This window comes from Lathyrus oleraceus, chromosome 2, assembly GCF_024323335.1.
Source record: "Lathyrus oleraceus cultivar Zhongwan6 chromosome 2, CAAS_Psat_ZW6_1.0, whole genome shotgun sequence".
NCBI lineage: Eukaryota > Viridiplantae > Streptophyta > Magnoliopsida > Fabales > Fabaceae > Lathyrus > Lathyrus oleraceus.
The window spans coordinates 483570166-483575981 of record NC_066580.1 but is presented as its reverse complement, the minus strand read 5'-3'; the positions used below and the strand labels follow the sequence as shown (position 1 = coordinate 483575981).

At 37.2% G+C, this 5816-nt stretch overlaps 1 pseudogene; it reads right to left on the bottom strand.

Moving 5' to 3' along the window:
- Positions 1 to 4064: 4064 nt before the first annotated feature.
- Positions 4065 to 4164, bottom strand: LOC127124394 (uncharacterized; annotated as a pseudogene).
- Positions 4165 to 5816: the final 1652 nt, after the last annotated feature.

Genomic DNA, 5816 nt, shown 5'->3' with positions numbered 1-5816 from the left:
TTCTTCAACTTCTTCCTCACCAATATTTAAATCTCGCAAAGGAACAAATTCTACATTTAAATCTATATCACAATGAAAATCTAGTAGTGTTTGAAGCCATATTTTATGAGTTTTAAATTTTGTAAACATAGAATATAAATGTATATATACACTTCAAGTATTAGTGATTTTAACAAAATTGGAGGGCAATTTAATTTTAAGTGTATCATGAATTTTGGAATAATAAAGTTGGGGGGAAGTTGAATTTTAACTGTACCATGAAATAAGAAAAAAATGGTAGTATAGACTTTAACGTGAAAAAAAAGTTAAGGAAGATGGAGAAGCTATCTTGTCTATGTAATAATTGGAATCTAGGCGTTAAATATGGAGTATTAGAAAAGAAAAATGGTAGGCTGAATAATGAATAAGTAAGGGTAAATTAGGAAACAATGTTCCAATATTTGTTCTTTATTGATTGTCTTGGTTATAAAGTTTTTGCAAAAGTGACACATATAAAGGAACGGAGGGAGTCGCCAACAATACATGCTAAAAGATTTTACATTTGTCAAAAGTGGGATCTTTAGGTCAAAATGTTAATAGGAAATAATCTTTACATTTATCATGAATAATTTACTTTCCTAGAATACAAAATTAGTCATTGTGAGTTTTAATTAGTCATTATGAATTGTAATTACTGACACTATTAATTTTCCTGACATGGTATCATAAGAGTTCGATCAAATTTGTGAATTCTTGTTATCTTGACTGAATAGCGACATCCCACTGGGTCGCTCTCAAAATCGCGTAATTCGTATTTTTCTCGAAATCCTTTCTTAATCAATCGAAAGCTTTCTCTTGCCGTCGTGATTTCTCGTAATTTCGTTAATGTTGCTATTTTGATCTTGATTCAATTGTGATTTATGATTCTGTTTCAGTATTCTCGGCGATTTCGGTATTCTCGGTGATTTCGGTATTCTTGGCGATTATACGCAGTTTCATTTATTGTGGCTTCACTACTGTTCGTTGGTGGTCAGTGGTTTCATACACTTCTCTTCATCTTCGTTGGTGGTTTTTGTTTTACGCACTTCTCTTCATCTTCGTTGGTGGTTTCTGTTTTATGCAGTGACTTGGTTTGATTATTATTCCTTCCTGTTTAACTTTATTCAATTGTTGCAATAAAAAAAATTATGCACGTGATTAATTTTAATATTTAGAATAGAAGTGTTATTATAATCATGGATATGGAAAAAGATAAAAATTATTTTTGTGGCCGATTTGCCGGAAAGAATGATTTAATTTGGGAATTTCATTTCAAAAATTATGTCAAGGGAAGGGGATTCTGGACTCACCTAGATGGTGTCTCCAAGGCATCAACTGAAAAAGTTGCATTAGATACGTGAGAAACTAAAGATGCTCAAATAATCACTTGGATCCTCCGTACTATTGATCCTCAAATGATCAATAATTTACGCCTATTTTCAACTGCTCAAGAAATGTGGAACTATTTGAAACGTATTTACAACCTAGACAATGCAGCCAAACGCTTTCAATTGGAGTTGGAGATAGCTGATTACAAATAAGGTACTTTATCTATTCAAGAACATTATTCTGATTTTCCGAATCTGTGGTCAGAACACTCTTCTATTATACATGTTGGTGTTCCCAAGACTTCTCTCGCGGCTATTGATAACACGAAATTATATCATATTTTAGGACTTAATTCCATTAAATTCTATGACTATTTATTTCAGTTCACTTCATTTTATAAGATATTACGTGGTATTTTCTTCCTATTTGTCTCAGGTGGTTTATTTTGAAGCACAAGTAAAAATGGAAGAAAAGGAGGTGCAAAAAGGAGAGAAAAAGAACCAAATGCCAAAGCCCAGCCCAAAGCGCAAGACACAAATGTTGTGCCTGTGACGGACGTCACAGAGTGCGTGACGAGCGTCACGCAAAACAGCCTTGTGACGAACGTCACACATGGTGTGACGAACGTCACACCATTCCCCTACTTTTTGGGCGCAAGTAACGCCTCAGAGACTTGAAGAGACGTTGAGGAGTGTTGGGCCCTATATCCACGCCACGCAATTAGCCACGTTGAAGACCTTTTGGCAGCAGGCAGTTACTTAATGACACCAATATAAATAGCCACTTTTAAAACCTAAAGTGGTTCCGAAGCTTTTCCAATTTTTTCCTTTGCCGCTTTTCGCTTTTGCTTATTTTCTTTTCCAGAAATTTCAGTATTATTTCTTTATTTATTTTTTACAAGTTCTACACTATTTCCCTTGCAATTTATACTTTCCTTTTTAGCATTTAATTAATTCTTTTCGCACAATAGTTTCTACACCGGAAACTATTGTGCAACTTTTACCGGATCTAACCTTACGTTAGAATCTAGTTTTTATTTCCTTCGTTTTAATTTGTTGTTTAATTGAAGAATCCAAGAACAAATCCTACCGGCTTGTGGTGGAGTGTTCAAGACTATTGTTTAACGCATTCAGGTTCTTTAATCATTATTTAATGCTTTGTTTTATTATTTATTTATATTATCTGCCTGGGATGAGTCTGTTTATGCATGATATGTATTTTTGTTTGTTTAGCATGTCTGGCTAATTCGCCTAGATATCGGTATGTAAAGTAAGCGGAATAAGGGATCAAGACTAAGTCGGTCTAATTAAATTTAAAATTAAAATCAATCTTTTTACGGTCTCAATTTACAGGTTTAATAACAAGAATTTTTACAAAAGTAAAAGACATAAAGAAGTTAAAATCAATAGAGCGAGAGTTTGAGGTTTTAACTGGACAGTGTAAATTAGGCATTAATTTTAGATCAGGGCGAGAGCAAGTTTTAGAGTTAATTAAATTCTGACCTTTTCCAAAAAGTATTTTTAAAGATTGAATGTGAGGACGAGAGTTAAGCATTCGGGTTTAATTGTATAACCTAAGTCAACAGAGCGAGAGTTTGAGATAAGGGTGTTTAAAACGGTCAGTGTTTTCTTAAAAAGAGTTTCTGCAACTTTATTGCTTTCAAAAAATGGTTTTTGACTTAATTATAAGTGACAGCTACATTAACATAAAATCATGGTTTATTCAACAGAGCGAGAGTTTGAGATAAAACCTTTAATCAATAAAGTTAACTGAAACGATTTATTTTAAAACCGAGAAACCGACAAAGAATTGATTCCCTAATTACGACGAACTACATACCGATATCCGCTTTATTAATATTTAATCTAGATCTTAGTTTAGTTTTTAGCTTTGCCCCCAAACAATCAACCATTATTCACCTTAGCTTTACGAAGTAACCTTAGATAACGGTATATCGATTCATAAGTCCCTGTGGGATCGATATCTTTTAAAACTACGCGATAGAACTGTGCACTTGCAGTTTGTACCCCATTCGCGACTCACACAGTCGAGCGATCAAGTTTTTGGCGCCATTGCCGGGGACTTTTATTTAATCGATATCGTAACTCTTCCGTTACGCTGTAGAGACTAAGGTTTCTTTTTCTTCTATTTCTTTCTTTCGTTGATTTGTATGCCACGCACTCGCTCACAAGGCGAACCGCTCTATTTACGAATCAACGATATCGAACTATATCTCCGAGTCTTACGACGAATTCGGGAATATCGTGCTGCAAACAATCTCCCTCCTGTAGAACTTCCTGATTTCAAAAACCTTTTTCCTTCGATAATCGAGATGGCAGAACCAGCTCGTGCTCTTAGAGATTACGCCGCTCCATCGCAAGATGAGCCGCATTCAAGTATTGCTCCGCCCGCAATCGAAGCAAACAACTTCGAACTTAAACCTTCGCTGTTGCAGGCGGTGCAACAGAACCAATTCTCTGGAAATCCTACCGAGGATCCAAACCTTCATTTATCCGTATTTGTCCAATACGCTGATACTGTTAAAGCTAATGGTGTCACTTCAGAGGCAATTCGACTTCGTCTTTTTCCTTTCTCATTAAGAGATAGCGCTAGAAGATGGCTTCAATCTCTCCCTTCCAACTCAGTCACCACATGGAACGAGTTGAAGAAAGTTTTTCTTGCCCGATACTTTCCGCCAAGCAAAACAGCTATGTTAAGAGCCCAGATAAACGGATTTAAACAGAAAGACAACGAGTCTCTTTTCGAAGCATGGGAAAGATACAAAGACATGATGAGACTTTGCCCACACCATGGTTTGGAAGACTGGTTAGTAATTCACACATTTTATAATGGTCTCTTATACAACACAAGGTTAACAATAGACGCCGCTGCAGGTGGTGCATTAATGAACAAACCTTATGCTGATGCTTACCAGCTTATCGAGAGCATGGCCCAAAACCACTATCAGTGGGGAACCGAACGAACAACGGTGGAAAAACCTCAAACGAAAACTGGCATGTACGAGATAAGTAACCTTGATCACGTTAACGCAAAAGTGGATGCTTTGGTCCAGAAAATTGAAAGTTTAAACGTATCACCTCCAGCCGCCGTGGTTGCTATAACTCAGAATTGCGAGGTCTGTGGAATCCAAGGCCACACTCCTACGGACTGTCAACTCTTGACAGGAATCCAAGCAGAGCAAGTAAACTATGCTCAAGGAAGCCCCTATTCGAACACCTATAACTCAAATTGGAAGAACCATCCAAACTTTTCATATAAGAGTAATAACGCTTTGTACGCACCTGGACAGTCTCCAAATCAAGCCCCAGCTATACCTCCGGGATATCAGAAACCGAACCCATCCATGCCTAACAATAACGCCCCTAGGAAATCCAACTTGGAAATCATGATGGAAAACTTTATAGCTTCCCAACAACAAACCAATAAAGATTTCTTAAACCAGAATGTACACACTGGCGAACAACTTAAACAACTAGCAAGCAAAGTAGATGCCTTGGCTACCCATAACAAAATGCTGGAAACACAAATATCACAAGTAGCCCAACAACAAGCACCTACTGCTGCCCCAACTGGTACATTCCCTGGACAGCCCCAACCTAACCCGAGAGGCCACGCTCATGCAATTATATTAAGAAGTGGAACGGAAGTGGAAGGACCGTCTGATCCAAGGATAGAAAACCAAAACCCTAAGAAATCAACTGAGGAAAGTGAACCTAAGGAAAAGGAAGAGAGTAATAAGGAAACCTTAGAAAAGAAGGAACCTTATGTACCTCCACCACCTTACAAACCACCTATACCTTACCCTCAAAGGCTTGTTAAAACCAAAGATGCGGGCCAATTTAGAAAATTTGTTGATCTCCTTAAACAATTAAACGTTACAATTCCGTTCACCGAAGCTATTACGCAGATGCCCTCATATGCTAAATTCTTAAAAGAAATTCTTTCTAATAAGAGGAAACTTGAAGATAGCGAAACCGTTACACTCCCTGCCGAATGTAGCGCTATAATCCAAAACATGCCCCCTAAACTCAAGGATCCGGGTAGTTTCTCTATACCCTGTCACATAGGAAAATTTGTCATCGACAAAGCCTTATGCGATTTAGGAGCCGGAATTAGCGTTATGCCTTTATCCATATGTAAGAAACTGGAAATGGGAGAATTAAGACCAACCAAAATGTCTGTGCAACTAGCAGATCGTTCCATCAAATATCCTGTAGGAATCCTTGAAAACGTTCCCGTACGCATAGGTCAATTCTACATTCCCACTGATTTTACAATTATGGACATTAGAGAAGATGATATTACACCCATTATACTGGGAAGACCATTCTTAGCAACTGCCGGTGCAATCATAGACGTAAAACGAGGACGACTCACCTTCGAAGTAGGTGAAGAGAAAATTGAGTTCATTCTTTCCCAATTCTTGAAAGCACCTGCAATAGAAGATA